Here is a 24,711-nt window from a genome sequence, read left to right on the forward strand (position 1 = left end):
TCGTGCAGATACAGATGAGACATCATCTCTCTCCTTCCAAACGCAAAGAAAATGGACATAATACCAAAGGACTGAAGGTAAAGAATCCATTACAATCGAACACACCACACAGACTATGGTGGAGAGATTGTGCCACACTCTCTCAAAGAAACTCATGGAATCCACCTGATCAACATCCTATACAAGGTAAAACCAGAGAGGATCAAGCTAATGAACTCTTATCTCCTCAGGACTTGACTCACACTTGGCAAAGCAACTCCCCATCCTTCTCAGGTGTGTTTACACCTGCTCCTCTATTTTTCACTTCATGCATCTTGAGGGAGGATCTAGTGCCCCACAAAAGCTTATGCTTTCCAAATAAATGTAAGTAGTGTTCAAGGTGCCACAAGGACTCCCTCGTTGTTTATGCTGGATACAGACTAACATGGCTGCCTTCTTCTGAAAACAGGTGGGATACACCTCCTAAACCCCAGGAAGGTAGGGAGCCATTGAAACCCGGCCTGCCTCCATAGAATAAAACCACAGGAATCGTATGAGGGTAATTCCTCTTTGTTGCCAGCAATCAGCAAGGATATTTGTAAAAGGGAAGAGATATTTTAAGCAACAATCTGCCACACCTGCAAAGGAGAGCAGAAATATCAGCTGCCCTTTTTGATTTTCAGAAAATCAGGAAAAGCTGGTACCAGCTGAGAGCAACCTCCAGAATACCATGAATCTATTGTTATGACAAAGATTGTGTTTTCAGTTTTATGTTTTGTCTTGTGTTGTTTTGTCTTGTTGCTACGCATTGTTGTGTACTGTGTTACAAAAAAAAAAAATACTGCATTTGGCAGATGAGGGGCTTACTAATAACCAGTTTAACTGTATTTCCAGTAATCAATGCTGCTGCAGAAGGGCGGAGGTCATGAAACGCCAGCCTGTTAACAGAGAAACATTCTGGAGGGTGTGGTAATGGTCGGTTTAAAGGCAAAATATGCATGAGGATACAAGGTTTAGCTGTTGGGGGAATAAAAAGATGTGATAAATTTTTTTAAGGCATGCAAAGTGAAATTACCAAGGGGAAAAAGGGGTATGTAAAAACATTGGTTACCTTCAAAGACTAAGGGTATGTTCACACTATGGGATTATTCCATTTTACAGAAACCGCTTTTAAAACAGATTGTATTAAAGTCGCAGTGCATGCAGCTGGGCACATCCAAGCACCATTAATTCGGGCGGTGTGTGTCCGCTGTACCAAGTACAGCGCTGACTCCGGAGCTGCCACTGTGGGTAGTTATCTCCTGTAGCTGATCCGCATAGTTCTGCAGACCCCCGCCTCACTGGAATTCTGAGTTGAGATCTCAATGCATGACGGTGCAAAAATGTCATGGTGATTCTGGGTAAATGTCACCATTCAATCCTTCCTCCGTGAAACAACGGCAGACAATCAATCACCGCGACTCTTTTCCCCTGGATTGCCCTCTGGCAGATGCTAATGATGGCAACCATGGAGCTCGTTTCTGCTATCACTGTCACCGTCACCGTGTAGCCATGCTGCTGATAGAGGCGCGGTACTGCAGTGCTACACAGCAGCATTCATTTGCTCTTGCAAGGTAAAGAGATGGTTACCATCCTTATTGCACCATCTGCTATTGTAATTGGCGATGATGACAGTTATCAGTCATTTTGCAATCGCTTGCAATTGGAAATTGGCAATGATGGTTATCAATCCTTTTCTACCGCCTGCTGCCGTCATGGGTGCTCCTGGCTGGCCTCCGGGCTGAGGTTGGTCAAAGTGCAAAGTGGACAAAAATGGGAATGAGTCCCTGGGTCATTCTTCTTGTGTTTGTCTTAAAAATAGAGTCAGTCCTGCCTGGGAATATGGGACAAGTGTGTACCTAGAGAAATCAGAGAGCACAGCCGCCTGCCAGTGGTTTCAGGGAGCTTCCCAGAGATCCTGCAGAAATGATGAGCTGCATGCGCGATTCTAGGGGTGCCTCCTGCAACCTCCACCCATTACTTCCTCCTCCTCCCCAGACCAACCCTCCTGGGCTACCATGGCAGTGTCCTTCATTTGTGTGATGAAGTAATAAAGAAATGCATGGAATAAGAAACACTGACTTTTAGCGAGATAAAATGAGGGAGGCAGCCTAAGTACAGTGATAGTCCAGGCAGGACATTAAAGGGTGCAGGGGGGAGAGCGCGCCGCAGCCTCACAGCTGCTAAGTGATAGTCCAGGGAGTACAGAATCTTTTCTTTAGACATGAAGGAGAGTGGAGGGGGGGCTGATGGAGCTCAGCATCCAGGGCTGCTAGTAGGATGAGGCAGATAGTTACCAAGCATTTTGTACCATCTGCTGGAATGACCAGGAGTCATTCTATTTTTTGTTTACAGGGCGCCTCCCGGGTCCGACCTCTCACCGAGGCCAGCCAGGAGCACTCAGCGAGATGATGAGGACGTGTTTTCCACTATTTTGCACCATCTGCCATCAGGAAAGACGCAGCACCGCTGCTCACTACAGCAGGATGCAGTAGATGCTGATATCGGTGACACGCTGGAAAAAAGTCGAGAAACAATTTTTCCTTTTCTTTCACGTGGGGAAGGCGGGAGGGTAAATCTGAGCGAGATATAGCCTGAACCACCAATGGACAGTAAGTTTTTGACCCTTTTTAGGCATTGGGAGTTCAGCTACAAGAATGCAAAATGCTTTTCGGAGTACCATGCGGGACTGTGGGATAGCTGGAGTCTCCAGGTCCCCACTCCCTCCCTCCCTCCATGGAGTGTCCATTCTGATTCGCTTTTGGTCATTACGCTTGTCACGCAGCACTGTGCTCAGTCCCTGCTGTGGCTCTCTGTCTATCATAGCTTCAGAGATTTTTCTGCAAATCTTTGTCATTTGCAGAGTTCTGTAACGTGGAGCTCTGATAGAACAGGAGATTGTCTCCCCATACATGGTACTCAGATCCAGTATCTCCTGTATGGTCCATGCTGGGAGCTCTTTTTTGATTTGGGACTGCATCGCCACCGTGCTGATCAGAGCTCCATGCTGGGCAAACATGGAAATGAAATTCAAAAGTTAGTGGGGCTTTTCCTGTCAACCTCGCCAGTGCATCTGAGTTCAGATTGCTCTCCAGAGCGGTCACAGGTGCACTGTGGGTTACTGCCTGAAGGCCAATACCACCAAATTCGCGGCCACACCAACCCTAATCCGAGCGAGTGGGTCACCGATTTCAGTGCTACTACTCTTGTCGGGGAGGAGTACCAGAAATCGATTGAAAGAACTCCTTTATATCGATATAAAGGGCTGTTGTTTGGACAGGTGCAGGTTAATTCGGTTTAACGCCAAGTACCCGTTTAAAATCGCCAGAGTGTAGACCAGGCCTAAGACTTGCCAATTGTTACTTAGTCAACTTCCAGCATGCAAGCCCAGCTGAATGCACTCTGGGTGTTGTGGTGACACTGGATGGTAAGGAAAGAAAGCCATTGCCACACCTTCCTTGATTACTATACGGGGCAGTACACAACGGCCCAGTGAAGGTAGAGCTGCCCTATCCACTCATCTCAGTGTGAATCCAATAGCTGAATGTTATTGAGTTCCTGGCAGCCATGGGGGGTGGGCAGCCTACAGAAAAGGCCCTCAAGAAATGTGTACTTGAACTGCTTTGGGTGGAACTGGATTAGAAGCTGAGTGCTGATGCTACTAAACATAGAGGTATTGGCAAACAAACCAAGTTATGTTCATAAAGCAAATCATAATCTGTATGAGAATAAATGTTTCTGTCATTCTTGTAGCAATCAGGGGATGTGATTTTGACTTTCATGTACCTGAATTTCAATATAGTCAGTTAAAAGTGTCTTATACTTTGTATTCCTATTGTAACACCTGTACCTCTCGGAATGGATTTAACTGCCTTACAAACATTGTTTGTACAATTCTGGATTTACAGAACCAGCTAGATACTGCAAAACAGGAAGGGCACAGAGTCATGGTCACTGCATCAGAATGCGGATGAAATTAAACAGGTATTTGCCAGAATTGGCCAAGACCTGTCACACCACTGGTGGAAGTGTTATTGGGATGGTCCCCACTGGCACATCCTGAATTTGGCCCTACACCTCATCATAGTAATCTTGGGGTCCCAGTTAGTAGTGGTTTTGTTACCAGCCAAATGAGATGCTGACCTGGCACAAAATCCAGCAGTTGCAAGTCCCCGACAGATGAGTCAGTGGCTACTGCCACCGCACTGTACTCCGGAAAGGAGGTTAAAACAATCACTTGTCAGTGCTATGCTGGTGTGCTAAGTATGGGATGCCAACAAGAAGATAATTTGCTCACTCTCAGTTGAGAGCCTTGAGCTGCTGATCTCAATGCAGGTGCATCCAGAAAAGGTGTGGCGGCGACCATGTAAAGGCCCCTGGGTGAAAGGTGACCTTAAAGAGGGGGACTGTACGGGAGATTTTGTCAAACCAGTAAAGTGCCTGAAACCACTATGGCTTATTGCCAAAAGCAGCCAAGTCACAGGTTTAAAGTGGTCAAGCCGCAGACTTAGCTTGACCAAGGAAGGAGGAGGGGGTTCTGGGTGCCACAGAAAGGGCAGCTTGACCCCACGTCCTTCCTGACAAGAATTGTGTTGAAGTTGCTGATGCATGCATTTTTGAGGAGCAGGACATGCCTCAGGAATGTGTCTGACAGGGTCTCAAGGCTGCAAACTCTGGGAAAACCCACACCTGGTTAATCCATAATTAGAAGGAAGCTTCTTGCTGACCATTGAAATTGCTTGCTGAACAAGTTTTTTAAGGGACATGTCATTGTATTAGAAATAAGGGTGAAAAGTTTGAGGTAGTGGGACTCTTTGTGATGTCCTGTTTGTGCCAGCCATCTCAGCAGTCAGACAGTCACGTCTCCCTGATTTATTTCCTGACACCACCTCGCACAGAGTAAATGTTACCAAGAGCTTTCAGTTGAAAGAACCCCGGTAACACCAGGTCATTACTGAAGATGTTAAACAACACTGATCTAGAACTGAGTTAACAAACTTGAGGTAAACTCCAGTGAAGACAAGGCAGTGTAGCTTTCATATGAGTTGTTAGCAGGTCAGTTAAAGCCTGTGGAGGTGCCTAACAACTAACGTGACAAATATAACCTACCTTGTCTCCAAGGAAGTTTTAGCTTGAGTTAAGGGCAAACCTTTCTTCCCATCCAGGCGAGACCATCCAGAGCTCAGGAGCGCTGCAGGACTGCTTAGCACTGAGAGAAAGACTTTCAATTAAAATTAGAATCTTTGGTTAAACCCTAAATGACAAAATCTCCTGCCACACAGAGTACAAAGAGATCCCAATGCACGTTCTCTGACGCAACACTAGGCTGGGGCGGAACTTGGTTTTAACAGGAAACCCCTTTCCTGCTCTGAAAATATTTCTCACTTTGGTTGTGTATGGAAGCTATCTTACAAAAATCTCCTGATGCAGTAGGGCTGGTTCTGCCATGCTAATCCACACTGGGTTACACCTTCCTCCACAAGCAGCCTCAGTCATTTGAAGGGACCAGCTGCAAATTAAAGGATTTCTCATACTGAGTAAAATTGGCAGAATCTGGCTTGGTCTACACTACAGAGTTAGGTCAATGTAAGCTGCCTTACATCGGCCTCTCCATGTCAGTGTCCGCACCAGAGCTTTGATCCCACCGATGTAAGTGCCCTACTACACTGTGTGGCAAATTGCCGGCACTATTATGATGGGTCTCACACTTTCTCTTCTTTGGGGAGGTTCAGGGCACCATTTCTTGCCCCTGCATTGGAATATTAACTGCCCCACTAGTGTCTTTGAGGAGGGAGTGGAGAGGAGGACCTGGGCCCACCTCTACTACAGGTCCCAGCCCAGGGGCCCTGAGGATAGTGGTGAACCACTTGAACTGGCAGTTCCTTCCCTGGGCTACTTCCTTCTCCTGCCCTTCAGCTTGTGGGGGCTTCCTGCCCTCCTCTGCACAAGCCAGGTGCCCTTACCTAGGGTCTTGGACTTCTTAGCCCACCGCAGCACTCCTCCAAACTTTCCTCTGCTTCCTCCAAACTGTTCTCTGCTCCAACTCCTTCAAACTGTTCTCTGCTCCAATACCAATCCTTTCTGCTCCAACCCCACACTGTCTGATTGAAGCAGGGTTTTATCGTGTGACTGACTGCTGGTGCTCTAATTGGCTTCAAGTGCTCTAATTGGCTTCAGGTGCTCTAGTTAATCTATAGCAAACTTTCTTCCCCTTACAGGAATAAGGCTCCCTTGTAACACTCTCCTGCTGCCTTCTGGCCATGCTGTATCACATATCCCCACCCCTGCTCAACACTATGGGGTTGGGCTACTTGGGACGAGAGGCAGTGTTGTCGCGATAGACCATCAGCGTTGCCATGTTGGCTTCCAGCCCTATGCTGTACCCGGAAATGGAAGGGCTGCAGGATAGGAACCACCTAGTCACTCCTGCATTCTTCTCCTTGTTCCTGTGCATCCACTGGAGCGGGGCGTGGTCTGTCACGAGGGTAAATCGTCGCCCCAGGAGATAGTAGCGGAGAGTCTCCATAGCCCAGTTTACTGCCAGACATTCCTTTTCAATAACAGCATACTTTTGTTCCCCGGGAGGAGTTTCCGACTGAGGTACAGGATCGGGTGTTCCTCCTCCCTACCATCTGTGAAAGGACAGCTCCTAGCTCTACCTCTGAGGCGCCTGTTTGTAGGATGAATTCCTTCTCAAAGTCTGGGGCTATGAGTACTGGATGGCAGCATAGGGCTGTCCTTAAATCTGCAAATGCTTCTTCTGTCGTATCAGTCCACTTTACCATCTCGCCCGAGCTTTTATCAACCACAATGGCCCTGCTCTTGTGGCTAAATGAGGGATGAATCTCCGATAGTATCCTACTATCCCTAGAAAAGCTCTGACCTGCATTTTGCGGACTGGTCGAGGCCAACCTTGTATTGCCTCCACTTTGTTCCATTGGGGTTTCATCAAACCTCTCCCTACGACATACCCGAGGTATCTGGCCTCAGCTAGTCCTATCATGCACTTGAGAGGGTTAGCAGTGAGGCCGGCCTTCCACAGGGCGTCTAGCACTGCTTCTACTTTTCCTAGGTGCATTTCCCAGTCAGGGCTATGGATGACTATGTCATCTAGATAGGCAGCGCATACTTGGCATGGGGTCGCAGTAACTTATCCATAAGTCATTGAATGTTGCAGGGGCCCCATGGAGTCCGAAAGGGAGGACAGTGTGTTGAAAAAGGCCATCGGGTGTAGAGAAGGCAGTCTTTTCCTTGGCATCCTTGGCCAGGGGAATTTGCCAATATCCTTTGGTCAGATCCAGAGTGGTTAGGTATCGGGCCTTGCCTAACTGATCAACTAGCTCGCACGCGTGGTATCGGATAGGCATCGAATTGGGATACTTCATTCAATTTTCGGAAGTCGCTGTAAAACCTCAGGGTGCCATCAGGCTTGGGGACTAGGACGATCGGGCTGACCACTGACTGTGGATTCTTCAATAACCCCGAGTTCCAGCATCTCCTTCACTTCCATCCTAATTTCTTCCCTTTTAGCTTCCGGTATTCGGTACGGTCTTATCGCCACCCTTACTCCGGGCTGGTGACAATATGATGTTGACCAGTGTCACGGCCCGTTGTGTACAGAACACATCCTGGTTCCGTGGATCATCTCAATGACCTCTGTTCATTGTTCTGGGGTTAATTCAGGAGATATCTTTACCTGCCCCTGTGGGTCGCCTGTCTGGGGTGGAGCTCCTCGAATGACCAGACACGTCTCTCGGTCACGCCAGGGCTTCAGTAAGTTGACGTGGTAGATTTGCTCTGGCTTTCGGCGGTCTGGGTTGTCTGACCTTATAGTCCACCTCCCAATGGCTTCCACTATCTCATATGGTCCGTGCCAGCTGGCTAGGAGTTAGCTTTCTGCTGTCGGCACTAGCACCATCACCCATTCCCCAGCTGAAATCTCCATACTTTCGCCGACGGTTGTAATATGTCCGCTGGGCCTCTTGTGCTTTTTCCAAATGTTCTCGCACTATAGGGTTACTCGAGTTATTCGCTCTCTCATCTGTGTCACGTGCTCAATGACATTCTTTCCTGGGTTGGGTTGTTCTTCCCAATCTTCCTTGGCGATATCTAATATCCCGCGGGTGGCGTCCGTATAGTAGTTCAAAGGGAGAGAAACCAGTGGACGCCTGGGGGACTTCCCGTATAGCAAACATTAGATACCGTAGAAGGGTATCCCAGTCTTTTCCATCCTGTGCTACCACCTTCCGGATCATACTTTTAAGGGTACGATTAAACCGCTCGACCAATCCATCTGTTTGTGGATGGTAGACTGAGGTCCGTATGGCCTGGATGCGGAGTAGGCACATAAGTCCTTCATTAATTTTGACATGAATGGGGTTCCTTGGTGTCAGGATCTCCTTAGGATGCCCACTCTGGCAATACCTGTAATAGTTCCTTTGCTATTACCTTGGATGTGGGGTTTCCAAAGAAATGGCTTCTGGATACCGCATGGCGTAGTCAAGGATGACTAGTACGTTTCGTGGCCCTGTCGATCTTTCCAATGGGCCCCTATGTCCATGGCTATCCTCTCAAAGGGATGTCAATAATAGGCAAAGGTACTAATGGGGCCCAAGTAAGGTCGGGGCTATGCAACTGGCATTCAGGCAGGAGGCACAATAGCGCTGGACTTCTGCACGTATCCCTGGCCAATAAAACCTTCTTAGGACTCTATCCAGTGTCTTATCTACTCCTAGATGTCCCCAAATAGATGACCGTGAGCTAACTCTAGTACTGCCCTTGTGTGTTTCCGTGGGACTAAGAGTTGCTCTACTTCTTCCCTCAGATTTGCTCTATCCTGTACAAGAGATCGCGCTTGAGCACATAATATGGCCCTGGGCCTTTGATCTTTCCTTCCACAGGCACACCATTTACTTCCACTACCTCCTCCTCACATTCGCATATAGCGGATCATTGGCCTGGTCCTGCCCAAAATTCTCACGTGAGGTACCGATCTGACCTAATTCTAGGGACCTATTTCTACTCTTCCCTAGGTTGTTCCCACTTGTGCTAGGAACTGCCTCCGAGTCCTCCTGGCCTGAATTATCTCCTGGCCTCCTGAGCAGGTTCGCCTACCCACAAGGGAAGTTTTTGATTCTCTGCTAGAATCCTGGTCCCTAATCTTTATCTGCCCTCCTTTCCCGCCTAGACTTTGGGGTTTCAGGGATGAGAATAATTCTGGAGAAAATTTGGCAAACATTGGGGTGAGGCTATCTGTAGGTGCCTCCGTCTCAGCCTGGGGGTTGCTACCCTCCCCTGGCTCTGTTGGGGTAAGTAAGCTCTCAAACCCGGGGAAGTCCCTACCAATTAAGACAGGTTAGGGGAGCTTGGGGACCACCCCTGCAGTCACCCTGGTAGTATTCCCCTGGATCTCAATCCGCACTGGGATTGTGGGGTAAAAATTCACGGTGCCATGAACGCACGTTACCCCTGTGTTTTGGCCCGGGTTAGTTGGTCTTGCCCCACCAACTTCCCCGAGACCAGCGTGACAGCACTCCCGGAATCTATTAATGCTATGGTCTTAATACCATTCATTTTTACTGATCTTGTATACCCATGTGAGGTCATTGTGACCCCAACCAGGCCGATTAGGCAACATTGCTCCCGTAATCCCCAGAGTACACTGCATAGGTTCTTCCTTGTTGGGGCATTGGGCTGCTATATGCCCCAATTCCCCACACTCATAACACCGCCCTTATTCCGGTTGTCACCCTCTGCCTGGGGCTATTTGGCCGGCCCCCACCTCTCTTCCCAAACGCCCAGGTTTCTTCTTGGTCTCGGCCATTTCTCAGTGTTTTTCCTCCTGTTACAGTTCTCGATAGTTCTCAACAGTCCGGGCCGTGGGTTTGGGGTTGGCTTCCTGATGGCCGTGTCTCCCGCCTGGGGTCTGGAACAGTTCATGGGCTGCCAGCTGTCTTTCCACAAGGGAGACCAACTCATCATAGGTGGAGGGGTCATTCTGGCCAACCTAAGCCCGAAGACCTGGTGGTAGCCCTCATATACCGGTCCAGTACCAGGACTTCCATCATCTTCTCAGAGCTAAGGGCCTCAGGGCACAGCCATTTCCGGGTCAGGTGGATCAGGTCAAACAATTGTGATTGGGGTGTCTTGTCCTCCATATACTGCCACTCATGGAACCTCTGGGCTCGCAATACCATTGTTACTCCAGATCTGGCCAGGATCTCTGCCTTGAGCTGGGGGTAATCTGCTGCAGTCTCTGTGGCCATATCTTAGTAGACCTTCTGGGACTCCCCACACAGGAATGGGGCGAGGATACCAGACCACTGATCTCGGGGCCAGGCCTCCCGCAGGGCTGCTCTTTCAAAAGCCAGGAGGTATGCCTCCACATCATCTTCCCCTGTCATTTTCTGTAGGCAGTGGCTGGCCCATATGGTCCGGGTTCCTTCACAGTTGCGGTTCAGTTCCATAAGGGCCTTCATCTGGTTCACCAGATCTTTCAGCAGGGCCTGGTCCCGGGCAGCCTGACTCATCAACAGATGATTAGTCTCCTGCTGCATCCGAGTCGCCTCCTGTTGGGCAGTTGCTTGGACCCGGGTAGCCTCCTGCTGGGCCGCGGTGGCTTGCATTAGGGCCCTGACCATGTCATCCATCTTAAGGATGGGAGGGTTTTGGCTAACCCTGGTTTAAGTCCCCAGCACGCAAATCTCACTTCTGACACCACGTGTGGCAAATTGCTGGCACTATTATGATTGGTCTCGCGCTTTCTCTTCTTTGGCGGGGGGTTCAGGGCACCATTTCTTGCCCCTGCATTAGAATATTAATTGCCCCACTAGTGTCTTTGAGGAGGGGAGTGGAGAGGGAGGGACCTGGGCCCAACCTCTACTCCAGGTCCCAGCCCAGGGGCCCTGAGGATAGTGGTGAACCACTTGAACTGGCGGTTCCTTCCCCTGGGCTACTTCCCTCTCCTGCCCTTCAGCTTGTGGGGGCTTCCTGCCCTCCCTCTGCACAAGCCAGGTGCCCCTTACCTAGGGTCTTGGACTTCTCAGCCCACTGCAGCACTCCTCCAAACTTTCCTCTGCTTCCCTCCAAACTGTTCTCTGCTCCAACTCCTTCAAACTGTTCTCTGCTCCAGTACCAATCCTTTCTGCCTGACTTCACTGCCTGATTGAAGCAGGGGCTTTTATCATGTGACTGACTGCTGGTGCTCTAATTGGCTTCAGGTGCTCTAGTTAATCTATAGCAAACTTTCTTCCCCTTACAGGGAATAAGGCTCCCTTGTAACACTCTCCTGCTGTCCTCTGGCCATGCTGTATCACAACTGACATAATAACCCCACCTCCACCACAGGCATAGACCTTATGTCGGTGTAGTCAGGGCAACACATTGTCTGTGTAGACACGGCGGGTTACTTACATTGGCGGTTGGCTGTCGTTCCTGGAGCCGTGAAATTGACAAGAACGCCGGGATGTGTGGGGAGCTCCGGCTAGAGCCCAGCTACACCCTAGGCTCTTGGCTCCCTGCTCCCAGCTGACCTGCTTCCCAGGCTTCCCAGTCCCAGCCAGGCTGCGCCTACCTGGCTCCCCACTCCGTGCTCAGATCTCTGGTGAGGTTTAGGAAGGAGAGATGATTTTCAAGGCCTAGTTGGTGTTACTGAAGAATAGAAAGAGAGAACTTAAAGAAAAGTAAAGATTTTTGTTTTTAAAGGGATAGTTTGAAATAATAGAGGCAAATTATTAAAGAAAAGAGGTTTAGGAAGGAGAGATGTTTTTAAAGGCCTAGTTTGGCATGTTATTAAAGAATAAAAAAAATTGAAATAAATTTAAAAGGTGTATTAAATATTAGTTTAGGTAAGAAAAGAGCATTTAAAAAGAGTTAAATGAAAGAGAAAAATATAAAGGAAACTGCCAAGTGCTCTGAGCTGTGAACCCAGCTGACGGAAGAATCCACTTGCATGACTCATCTTCCTGGGGGAAGGGCAGAACAACCAATGGATCTTATCCTCTTTCACATCCCACAACAGTCCGTCTGGTGTAGATGGACCTTTCCTCTCGGGAAGGATTTAACACCTTCTGTTGGAGACTGGCACGTAACACCAGTTAATGTCCTCTTCTGTCTGGTGGTTTACATGGTCACAGAGGCTCACAATACAACCACTCCATGAATGACAGCCAACAGCGATGTAAGTAACCCACAGTGTCTAGTTCTGTAGTGTAGACCAAGCGAGAGGGTGAGGTTCTGCCTTTTAGTCACTATGGGAAGTACCTTAATTTGCAGCTGGTCCCTTTGAAATGAATGAGGCTGCTTGTGGGGGAAGGTATAACCCAGTGTGGATAAGCATGGCAGAACCCAGTCCTACTGCAGTGGGAGGTTTTTGTAAGCTAGCTTCCATCCACGGCCAATGTGAGAAACAACATTTTCAGAAAAGGAAAGGGGGGTTTCCTGTTAAAACCAAGTTCCACCCCAGCCTAGTGTTAACCTCAAGAGAACATGCATTCAGGCTCTCTTTGTGCTTGTTAGAGAACATAAGAACATAAGAACGGCCGCACTGGGTCAGACCAAAGGTCCATCTAGCCCAGTATCCTGTCTACTGACAGGGGCCAGTGCCAGGTGCCCCAGAGGCAGTGAACCTAACAGGTAATGATCAAGTGATCTCTCTCCTGTCATCTAGCTCCATCCCTCTGACAAACAGAGGCTAGGGACACCATTCCTTACCCATCCTGGCTAATAGCCATTCATGGACTTAACCTCCATGAATTCATCTAGTTCTCTTTTAAACGCTGTTATAGTCCTGGCCTTCACAACCTCCTCAGGCAAGGAGTTCCACAGGTTGACTGTGCGCTGTGTGAAGAACTTCCTTTTCTTTGTTTTAAACCTACTGCCCATTAATTTCATTTGGTGACCCCTAGTTCTTGTACTATGGGAATAAGTAAATAGAGGAAAGGGCAGAAAGGCACAGAAATATATGTGGGATAAGGCAAAAGATTCCCAGGCTTCCTGTTTCCTGAGGCTCGACCCTCCCTATCCAGCATCTGTCATCTGGTAGGTTTAATCTTCCCATAAAGGGCTCTTCCCACCTTGAATAACGAGGAATCTGTCGTGATAAGGTGAAAGACAAATGAAGTGTATTGAGGGATTGTGTACAATGAAGGGGCAAAGATAAGGAGGGAGTAAACAGTGAAAATATGTAAGACAATGATTTTCCCAAAATAAACCCTATAAACAGTTAAGTAAATCCCTTAATAGAAACCTCCTTCTATAGATCAAGCGTCGATTGTTGCCTGAGACCTCAATCCTCCGGCTAGTTGAAAGCCATTGGAGAGGAGCTCCAGGGAGTCCCTTGATGTTCCTCTGGGTCTGTAGAAGAGCAGAGGGTCCATCGGGGAACAGCAGCTGAAGGTGGATGATGGTAAGTGGGCTGTGACTGCCTGTCCGTCTCTTCTCCTTGCAGGTGATGACAAAGTAGAAGCAGAGCTGTGGAAGGAAAACCCGAGCCCCCTCTACCACTAGGACGGGGAGGTGAGTGCAAGTCAGACCCTCACTGTCACTCAGATGGACAGCAGCTGAGCAGTGCTTGGGGCAGACTTATATAATCTGGCCCGGGAAACCCCGTAGAGTGAGCAGAAACCCCCTTTGGGGAAACCCTGTGGAAAAGACTGTAAAACCCAGGTCTATCTAGAAGTTGTTTATCACTTCTGAGGAGAAATAAAAGGCAGGAAAACTGATCAGCTGGATCACGTGGGCTCAAACTCCATTTTGAAAATCAATATGGGATCCTGAAATTAAACAAAATGGACATAACCCAACAATCCCCTACTTGGAGGCATTATAGCAAGAAGCATAACTACTGCAAACATATTGAACAGATACTAAAAGTAACAATCCCAAGGCATTAATATCAAATGGTACCCTTGGTGTCCTCTTACCGTTTCTTTTTTATACATAGAAAAGCCAATAGTTAACATCACCAGATATATCAACATAACACCTTGTATGATTAACAATACAAAAATGTGGTGTAAGAGGATATTCCAAGCAGATCTGATATCACCGAAGTTATTGTGGAAGTTAACCCTGACAGGCACTGCAGTGGAACCCCAGGACAGCGGAAAAGAGGCCCAAGAAATACCTGGCGACACACCTTCAGGTTGATAGCAAAATGGGCTATACCTGGAACCAGCTAGAGCGAATGGCCCAGGATAGAAGACTATGGAGATCTGTTGTTATGCCCATACCGGTTGGGGTGACAGGCATGAATGATGAATGATAACCCCCCATTAATGAGCTGGAGTGGTCTCTTCTTTTATCAATTTTGTTATTCTTTTTATGTCTGTTCTGGAGTGTTGTACCATCAATAATGTTCTTGCCCCTTCCTTTTGTAGATTATCTATATATCAGGCAAGCTTTGGATGCCCCAAAAGTTTCTCACTGGCCTCCAAATCTGCACCAACATGGATGGGCGTAAATTCATCATACAAAGGGTAAGTCTACAGGCTGGTTTCAGTCACGCTATGTGTGGTAACATTAACATCACACCCATAGATTGGTATCACTTGGCATAGACGTAGGTTTCCTCTTTTAACATTACTAACTTTTAGAAAATATTTACAAAGAAATAAGGACACAGACTCCTAATAGAAAAGCAGTGTTGATCTACTTGTACCACTGCCGAGGCACGGCTGACAGAATGATGAAAAACCTCATATAAGCAGTTATCTTCTTCAGGACTTAAACATGTTTCATCCTCGTCCCAAACCTATGTGGGTCAAGTGTATCCTAGATCTAATTGGTTAACACAGGCCTGTAGGTTAATGGGGTGTACTTATTTTCCTTATATCTAAGCACCCATTGATGTTCTTCGTTAGGCACAAGTAAGGACTTGTTGGAATACATGCCTAAAGATATTAATGGATGTATTTTCTCCTCCTTAGCAGATTTCAAAGTTAAAAGCAAAGCCATGAGAGTGTCATTTTGGGGGAAAATAAGTAAGTGTGAGCAATCGCCACCATTAGTGATATAACTTATCAAAGTCACTAGCATGTTCATCCATTATTTTCTTTAACTCTATTGGCAGCTGTTGATTTAAACCAATTCGTACAAGTGACTTCGCCACACTAATTAACCACTGCTGAGCCTCGATGCACAAAGAGCTTCTGAGATATTTGATTGCAAAATGCTCAGAGCACCCAATATTTGGAAGTGGTCTTGCTGCTGCATCTCAAGCCAGTGTTGAAGAATAGTCACTATGTCAAATGTTATCGATTCCAGGCTTTGGAATGCCGGAGTGAGAGGTTCTGAGAGTGGGGCTGCATCATGGCCCAATTCTCCTAGACACTTAGCCAAATATTGCTGACCCACAGCATTAAGTACCCCCAAACTAGCTCCCATTCTGCGTAATAAGATTGTTCCCAAATCTCGCTTCTTCCTCTTGATTACTGAAGAAGTTGGAGGCAACACTCCCTTTAGCCACACTCTCCCCCGCAAAAGCAGCAGAGAGATATAATGGGCACAAAGGGCACACAGTGTGGCAACTGATAATTGAGTTCACATGATTGTTTTACAGAGTATTGCAGATTTATCATTAGACTTCTAGTTATATCCCTCTTTACCACAAATGGTCCTACTTGGTACCTGGAGGGTGATGTCATTACTTGCATCTTTCCCAACGCTAAGTTCGAAAGGAGCTTCAAATGTCCATTCTCCGTAATGGTTCAGGTCAAAATTCAAAGTCAGTGTATTAGAGCATAACGTAGCAAACTGAATATTAACATCTTCTACTGACAACATTTATATTTAATTTACTCTTTCTTGGAAATATCATAGTTAAACTCATGGTAAGTACAAATCAAATTCAGCACCATGACATCATGATTAGATGATTTTACATGGCTATTCCCAGATTTTATCGGAGCATCTTGATGATGCATTATGACAGACAAAGATATTTCTCCAGGTGATACCACAGATGGGGATATGACATTTAATAAAGTGCATCTAGTCAGGTCCCTAGAAGAGTTAGAAAAGTCTTTGTGGAGACCTGCCATACACATTCTGGGAGAGATGAGTGTATGGGCCAAACCCCTGGGTTGAATTCTGCAGATGTTTGGTGACAGCTGACAGCACAATCCCTTTGATTTACATGCAGATAACGTGGCCCATTCCTTTTCCTCATCTCTTATTTCTCTTCCAAATCACATCCCTTTTCTTAGCCCTATGCCTCTGTTCTTCTTGGTCTTGGTGTAGCTCTCCATCCACGTCTCCAATCCCAATGCAAGGCAACAGAGCACAGACTCAGGGAAATGGGCACGTTTGGTTAGGAAAAGAGGAGATTAAGGGGATATGACAGCAGTCTTCAAACACTTGAAAGGTTCTCTCCCATGCTGAACTCTGGAGTACAGATGTGGGACCTGCATGAAAGACCCCGTAAGTTTATATTTCACCAGCTTGGATTAAAAACTTCCCAAGGCACAAATTCCTTTCCTTGTCCTTGGACGGATTGCTGCCACGCCCAAGTGATTTAAACAAATATTCAGGAGGGACCACGTGGAGCCCTATCCCCAAAAATATCCCCAAGTTCCTTCACCCCCCTCTCCTATGGGGCTTGAGAATAATATACTAATCAATCACATTACAAAGTGAGCACAGGCCAACCCCTATGGAGTTTAGGACACTAAAAATTAATTAGGTTCTTAAAAGAAGAATTTTATTTAAAAAAAAACAAAAGAATCACACCTGCAAAAATCAGGATGGAAGGAACTTTTTATGGGTAATAAAAGATTTTAAACACAGAAAATTCCTCTAGGCTCAAGTTCAAAGCTACCAAAAAAACCCAACAAAAAACAGGAATAAACCTCCCTCTTAGTATGGGGAAAATTCACAAGCTAAAATAAAAGATAATCTAACACATTTCCTTGCTATTACTTACAATTTCTGTAATTGTAGATGTATCATGTCAAGATCATTTTAGGAGCTGGTTTACCTGCTTGGTCTCTCTCTTTGTCCTGAGAGAGAACCAAACAAAAAGAGCACCAACTAAACCTTCCTCCCCCCCGCCACCGATATGAAAGTACCTTCTTTCCCCTTTGGTCCTTCTGGTCAGGTGCCAACTAGGTTAATTGAACCGATTAACGCCTTACAGGTAAGTGATCCAGTACCTCTGGCCAGGTTTCCATGCCCCTTTAGGGCTAATGTTCTGCCCTCCATTCCCATTTCCGTTGTTGTCGATGTTTGGCACCATTGGCCAGGTTTTTAATGTTTGAATGGGGAATGTTGCATGCTTGTGCTTTGATACATTTGGTTGATTATTTAGAGAAAAAGGTTGAAATAATAGAGTGAGAGAACAAAGAAAATAAATATTTTTGTTTTTAAAGGGTTAGTTTGAAAGAATAGAAGCAAGTTATTAAAGAAAACAAAGATTTTTGGTGAGGTTGAGAAAGGAGAGATGATTTTACAGGTCTAGTTTGGCATTTTATTAAAGAATAAAAAAATTGATATAAATTTAAAAGGTGTATTAAATACAAGGATAGGTTAAGAAAAGAGCATCTAAAAGAGTTAAATAAAAGAGAAACGTATAAAGGTAGGTTAAAAGAGAGAACAGGGCAGGAAAAGGGAAAAGAAAGCCCTCTGCAAGAAGCAAAGATAGACAGCACGTGGTTGAGTCAGAGAGAGAGATCTTACCCTTGTGGCTGTCCCTGGGGAAAGAGGCAGCTCCCAAGGCTCACAACCCTCAGGATAGTTATCTCTGCCTCTGGAGCTGACCAATCAGATGCTGTTCTACAGTTGTGTCATAAAATACATTTTCCTGAACCAGTCCTATAGTCCCAAGATTTTTAAACACCAGCCATCTCCCTCCTCCTCCTCACAACCCCTCCACCCTTAACTGCTTCTTAGCTAAAAAGCAGACCCCAAGCATCTTTCCCACCATGTAGCACATTTACAAATGTGTGTTAATAAGGTTAAACCATAAGCCCTTACTAACTAAGAGTTTTTAAAAGCTTTTCCCTATGTTTTAGACTAACATTGGTCATTTTAGTGAGGCCAATTTGAAATATTATGCTTTTGCAGCTAAGCTGCTGTTAACAAAACAGCCTCTGTGAGCCAGTGGATCAGAGAGAAGAAGGCTGCTTCCTCCCCTGCTTTTAACACATACAAGTGAAAGTGATATTAAGTTTTGTAAAAGAAAAAACACTTTAAAAGACAAGCCTATATCAAGACAGAGCCCTTTATTTAACATTTTTATATGTGTGTTTCAATTAAAAAAATGAGCATGTAGCAACACCCTAGAGTGAAAACCACAGAACCTTAGTAACAGCCAGTTTATATTCCCCTTATTCTGTAAATCAGTGGATCAGAGAGAAGTTTATTTTCCTCCCCACTTTTTAACAAATCCATGTGAAAGTTATATTAAGTTTTCATTTTCTTAGGACTTTTAGATTGAAATTTTCTGTTGCCTTATCAGAATGTCTGTTTTTAAATGTTTGCAACCCGTGTGCTGAGACACAGGTACAAGCTCCTGTGTTTGGTTTGGGTCCATAGATTTTATTACAATAATACATCCCAGGCTGGAGCTGTGGCGTTCTCTACATTTTAAAGCAGATCAGACTAGTAAGGCTGCCAGTGATCCACGCACGATAGTCTGCCTTAGCAATGCGCTAGAGTCGCCCCTTCGGTTTGCTTGGTTTTTTACACAGACGTCTTTCCTAGCCTTTTAAACACTGTTACAGTTGTAAGAAATGGTGAGATTGCAGTGAAAGACACTTTGTGAAAGTTATACCAAGTGTTTGACTCCAATTACTGATCGTAAAAGACAAAAGCCGTCGCTTGGTGACCGCATGTAGCCTATCTGAAGAACACCCCACCCCTTGACTTTCCCCCCTTTATCTGTCGGTTTGATGATTTCGTATAAAATGACGCTTGGGTCCTCGGCCTCTGTCACTTTCTCCACCAATTCTGCCCCTAGAGCTAAATGTTCCTGGGTTAAACAGAGGCACTGCAGTGCGATCCCAGCGTGATGATGATATTTAACACACTCTCCAAACACAAACTACTGCTAATTTCTTTCCTTTACAGTTTAAAGTCATGATGCCTCTGACCAGGCATCTGTGGGGCACCCAGGACAATCCTCATTTTGTTTCTCTCTCAGGCAGTGTTTGATGATTCCGTGCATAGCCGTCGCACCATTGCACGATCGCGTTTTACGGTTATGAACTCGCACAGGCTTAATACTGAATTTCTCCTCAGCTTTAGATAGAACAGGCCTATAGAATAAGCATCCTCTGTTTCTGCATTCTGTTGAGCATCTGCTGTTGGGTCTGGGCCGAACAGACTGGCCCAATCTGCTGGCCCTTCGGAGCTCTCGGTGTCCAGAACCGTCAGCTCCTCTGAAGAACCATCGCCAGCTGCTGAAAAATGTACAGTAAGAACTACGTGTAAGGCATCTTTGTACTTTGTCACAGCATGCAGCTTTAAAACCTTTTACAACCTTTTAGACCCTTCCGCATGCAGCTTTTAAAAACAACAAACGACAACAAATGCAGCATGTCTCTGTGCAGGCTTGATCCAAAAGGCTGTAGCCAACCAAGGACCAGTGATCGGGTCCTGCCAAACCATCCCTTGAACATTCTTACATACAATGTACCAGTGCCTCATCTCTGTACAGCCCTTTGTTTGATTGTTTGGGTTCTCCTGGCCTCGTGTTTCTGCACCGTTGTTCTTGTGGGTACAGGCATCATTAGCTATCCTTGTTTCCGCCTCCCATGACCCATCTTAAACACTCTTCAGGTCCCATAGCAGCGACTGTGATAATGTCTCTCCATGAGAGGCTGGACTGCTGGTCTTGGCCAGGGCCTTCTAGGTGCAGCCATCTTTCATCATCAGACTTGTTTAAATAGAAGCTCCTCCTTATCTTATCTTATCTCTGATCCACTGTCTCACAGATGCTGTTTTTGCTCACAGGGGCTTTGCTGAAGAAGCACGTGTCACGGAGTGTGGGGGAGAGAGGGCCCTGCACCCCCCACTTCCTGCAATTCACCGTGACTCTCAGTTACCCAGCCAGTAAAACAGCAGGTTTATTAGACGACAGGAATGCAGTACAAACCAGAGCTTGTAGGTACAGAAAACAGGACCCCTCAGTGAGGTCCATCTTGCGGGGCAGGGAGCCCAGACCCCGGTTCTGGGCCTCCCTCCATTTCCCCAGCCAGCTCCAAACTGAAACTCCCTCCAGCCGTCCCACCCACCCACACACCCCAGCCCCTTCTCCAGCCTTTGTCCAGTTTCCCGGACAGAAGGTGTCACCTGGCCCGAACCACCTCCTGGGCTCAGGTTACATGCTCATGTATCATCCCTTAAGTGAAGTCACACCCTGATGTCCCACCACCATCCAGCACCAATGCAGACAGTACCAGTCACCCCCCCACGCACCGTGACCCGGTCCATACTCCCCACTCCCTCCTCCGTCACACCACACTGCTTCAAACTGTCCTTACTAAAAAATGACCGACCTTAGACTAAAACAGAGGGGAAAACTTTTTTATCACTATAAATTACTTTTATAAACAGGTTCTCTGTGTTTTTAACCCTGGGGTGTTTCTGCAGGCTCATTTTTTATCAAAACACAAGCAAAGGTGCTAAATAAAGGGCTGTCTCTTCATATAGGCTTGTCTTTTCAAGTGATAATTCCTTTTCAAAACTTAATATCACTTTTACATGCTTTTGTTAAAAAGTGGGGGGAAAAGCTGCCTTCTAAGCTCTAATCCACTGACTCACCAGATGCTATTTTTGCTCACAGCGGCTTTGCTGCCGCTTCAAATTGTCCTCACTAAAAAATGACCAATGTTAGTCTGAAACATAATGGAAAACTTTTAAAAACTGTTTGTTACTAAGGGCTTATGGTTTTAACCTTTATTAAAGCCCCTATGTAAAAGGGCACCATGGCGGGAAAGATGCTTGGGATCTGTTTTTTTAAAATTAAGAATAAGGCAGTTAAAGGGGGTGGGGAGGGAGATGGCTCTTGTTTAAAAACCTCAGGACTGTCGGATTGGTTCAGAAAAATTTACTTTATGACCCAGCTGTAGAACAGCATCTGATTGGTCCGCTCCAAAGGTGGCAACAACTATCCTGAGGGGCTGTGAACCTGGGAAGTTGCCTCTTTCTTCAGGAACAGTCGGAAGGGTAAGATCTCGCTTGCTCTCTCTCTCTATGACTCAACCACGTGCTGTTTCTCTTTGCCCTTTGCAAAGGGGCTTTCTTTTCCCTTTTCTTGCCCTGTTCTCTCTTAACCTACCTTTATATGTTTCTCTTTATTTATCTCTTTTTAAATGCTCTTTTCTTAACCGATCCTGGTATTTAATAGTTTAAATGGTTCTTTCTTAACCAACCTTTAAATTTTTATCATGAGCTTACTAAATAGTCTCTGCCTTAGTAAATGCCCTGTTTTGCCATGTGTTCTTTTTAACCTATTTTTCAATATTATTTAATATTTTTAAATGCTCTTTCTTAACCTACCCTTATATTTAATACAACTTTTACATTTATCTCAAATATTTTTATTCTTTAATAACATACCAAACTAGCCCTTTAAAAACACCTCTCCTTCTCAACCTCACCAAAAATCTCTTCCAAACTATCCCTTTAAAAACAAAAATCTTTATTTTTCTTTAAGTTCTCTTTCTATTCTTTAATAATACGTCAAACTAGGCCTTTAAAATCATCTCTCCTTACTAAACCTAACCAAACAATCTTTCTTTCCTTTTTTTCCAGTCTAACACTTACCAAAGCTTTCTTTTATTAATCTTTAAGCTCTCTCTCTCTTCTTTCAGCCTTTCTCTCTAAACAATCAAGCAAATGTTTCAGAGCACAAACACGCAACATTCCCCCTATACAAACAATAAATAATCAAACTTTTTTTTTCCAAAATGGCCAATGGCACAAAACCTTCACAACAAAAGAAAGGAGAACAGAGGTTGGGACATAAGTCCTAAATGGGGTGTGGAGGTTAAAAATACCTGGTGATGAATACTACCGAGCTATATACTACTCACAACCCAGCCTGTCCATGGGCCTGCTTACAAATCCACCTGAAAAGCAGAGTGCAGTTGGCATCATTCCACAAATTCAGGGCGATTGAGCGAGACTTAACACAGTTTTCTCTTCTTCCAGTCCCCTGATCCCAGTTGTCTGGCTGATTCTCCTCCCAGAACCTACGGATCAGAGTGTTAATGTCTCCGTGGAGAACCACAGCCAATTCCTGAGCTCAGTTCTGCTCTGTGGACTCTGTTGTTGGCAGGGGACCAAGACACCCAGCAATGACACAGTGAAGCGATGCACCCCCCAGCCACCCCTCAGAGTTCTCCACAGCTTTTGTGGCCATGGTAACGAAGGGCTTCTGACAGCCGGGGGTAGCACCTGCCCTACGCCTGACAGGCCAGCAAAGAGCCAAAGTCAGTGTGTGGCTCCAAATGCTGAGCAGCAGCAACTCGGATCTCAGTGCCCAGAACCAGAGCAGGTGGCACAGCACGTCCCAGGCACCCCCGGGATGGGAACGCAGGAACGGGGAGAGAGGGCAGCGGGGGTCAGTCATTAACTTCTCCCTGGCCCTGCTTATGGGCCTCGCCCACAGCCCCCTGAGGTCACTGCACCGACTGCAGCTGGCTCCGGCCATGCCCCCGGCCCCACAGCCTCCCCGTGCCCAGCCTAACCGAGGGGAGAGCGCAGCGCAATCCCAAGGAGAGCGGGAACCTGCCTCATCCCACGACTTCCTTACTTGTGAAAAGTAATAGAGGTTCCCACCGTAAAACCTCCAGCGTCCGGAGATCCCTGTTTTCACCATGTCACCTAGGAGCAGAGACTGAGGTGAGACACCTGGGCTAAAGTCACAGGGACACACGCAGGGAGCTCAGGGTTTCTAGTGCTGCATTTCCCCTGCCCTTCAGCTGCCCCCAGCCCAGGGAGCTTCTGAATCCTGATTCTCCAGCATCACAATAAGTAACTTTTGTGGCCACGTGATGGATCCCACAGAGCGCTGCAGAAAGCAGACACCACGGGGTCACTCCCCCAGCACTGAAATGCAGCTACATCTGGGCTGGAGCATGGGCGCTGGTCCCAGTGCAGAGCAGCACGGCTGTAATGGGAAAGGGGAGACTCACTGTGCAGCTGAGCTGGCAGAGGGAATTCAGGCGGGGGAATGTAGCTGCCCAAGGTGGAACCTCCCCTGGTTCTGCATCAACAATTTTCATTGATCATAAGTGGTGAAGGTCTCGGGTCTTTGCACTTTCGCATCTCCCCCAACACCCTGCAGGGGGCACTGGCTCAGGGATGGCTCTGAAAGTAACGCCCCATACGCTGAAATGCCAGGGTCACTTTTTGCCTGTGACCTGACGGGTTTGGAGCATCTAAGAAGAGCTGACAGCTGGGTGCTCCATTAGGCTAACGAGGCCTAGGTGTAATTTAACTCCACGCTGATCACCATGGTGTGGGCACAGGTGCAGCCACCAGTGATTTTCAATGGAAGAGAACTCGGTGCTGGAGAAAGGTGCTGCGTTGTCAGTCTGGGAGCCTCACTCATTTGAAGGGGACCAGCTGCAAATTACAGGATTTCATAGTGAGTAAAATTGGCAGAATCTCACCCTCTGGCTTGGTCTACACTACAGAGTTAGATCAACGCAAGCTGCCTTACATCGGCCTCTCCATGTCAGTGTCCGCACCAGAGCTTAGATCTCACCGATGTAAGTGCCCTACTACACTGACATAACAACCCCACCTCCACCACAGGCCTAGGGCTTATGTTGGTGTAGTCAGGGCAACACATTGTCTGTGTAGACACGGCGGGTTACTTACATTGGCAGTTGGCTGTCGTTCCTGGAGCCGTGAAATTGACAAGAACGCCGGGATGTGTGGGGAGCTCCGGCTAGAGCCCAGCTACACCCTAGGCTCTTGACTCCCTGCTCCCAGCTGACCTGCTTCCCAGGCTCCCCAGTTCCAGCTGGGCTGCTCCTACCTGGCTACCCACTCCGTGCTCAGCTCTATGGTGAGGTTTAGGAAGGAGAGATGATTTTAAGGGCCTAGTTGGCGTGTTACTGAAGAATAGAGAGAGAGAATTTAAAGAAAAGTAAAGATTTTTGTTTTTAAAGGGATAGTTTGAAATAATAGAGGCAATAAAGAAAAGAGATTTTGGGCGTGGTTTAGGAAGGAGAGGTGTTTTGAAAGGCCTAGTTTGGCATGTTATTAACGAATACAAAAAATTGAGATAAATTTAAAAGGTGTATTAAATATTAGGTTAGGTTAAGAAAAGAGCATTTAAAAAGAGTTAAATGAAAGAGAAAAATATAAAGGAAACTGCCATGTGCTCTGAGCTATGAACTCAGCTGACGGAAGAATCCACTTGCATGACTCATCTTCCGGGGGGAAGGGCAGAACAACCAATGGATCTTATCCTCTTTCACATCCCACAACAGTCCATCCGGTATCGATGGACCTTTCCTGTCAGGAAGGATTTAACACCTTCTGTTGGAGACGGGCACGTCACACCAGTTAATGTCCCTCTCCTGTCTGGTGGTTTACAAGGTCACAGAGGGTCACAATACAACCGCTCCATGAATGACAGCCAACAGTGATGTAAGTAACCCACAGTGTCTAACTCTGTAGTTTCAAAGTAGCAGCCGTGTTAGTCTGTATCCGCAAAAAAAAACAGGAGTACTTGTG

General features: G+C 46.5%; 1 protein-coding gene across 1 annotated transcript in view; it reads right to left on the bottom strand.

Moving 5' to 3' along the window:
- LOC120406479 (C-type lectin domain family 4 member K-like) overlaps positions 1–24,711 on the bottom strand; it is a 150,434-nt gene that overhangs the window by 90,279 nt on the left and 35,444 nt on the right. The gene's annotated exons all lie outside the window — the stretch shown is intronic.

This window comes from Mauremys reevesii, linkage group 5 (genome assembly GCF_016161935.1).
Source record: "Mauremys reevesii isolate NIE-2019 linkage group 5, ASM1616193v1, whole genome shotgun sequence".
Taxonomy (NCBI): Eukaryota; Metazoa; Chordata; order Testudines; family Geoemydidae; genus Mauremys; species Mauremys reevesii.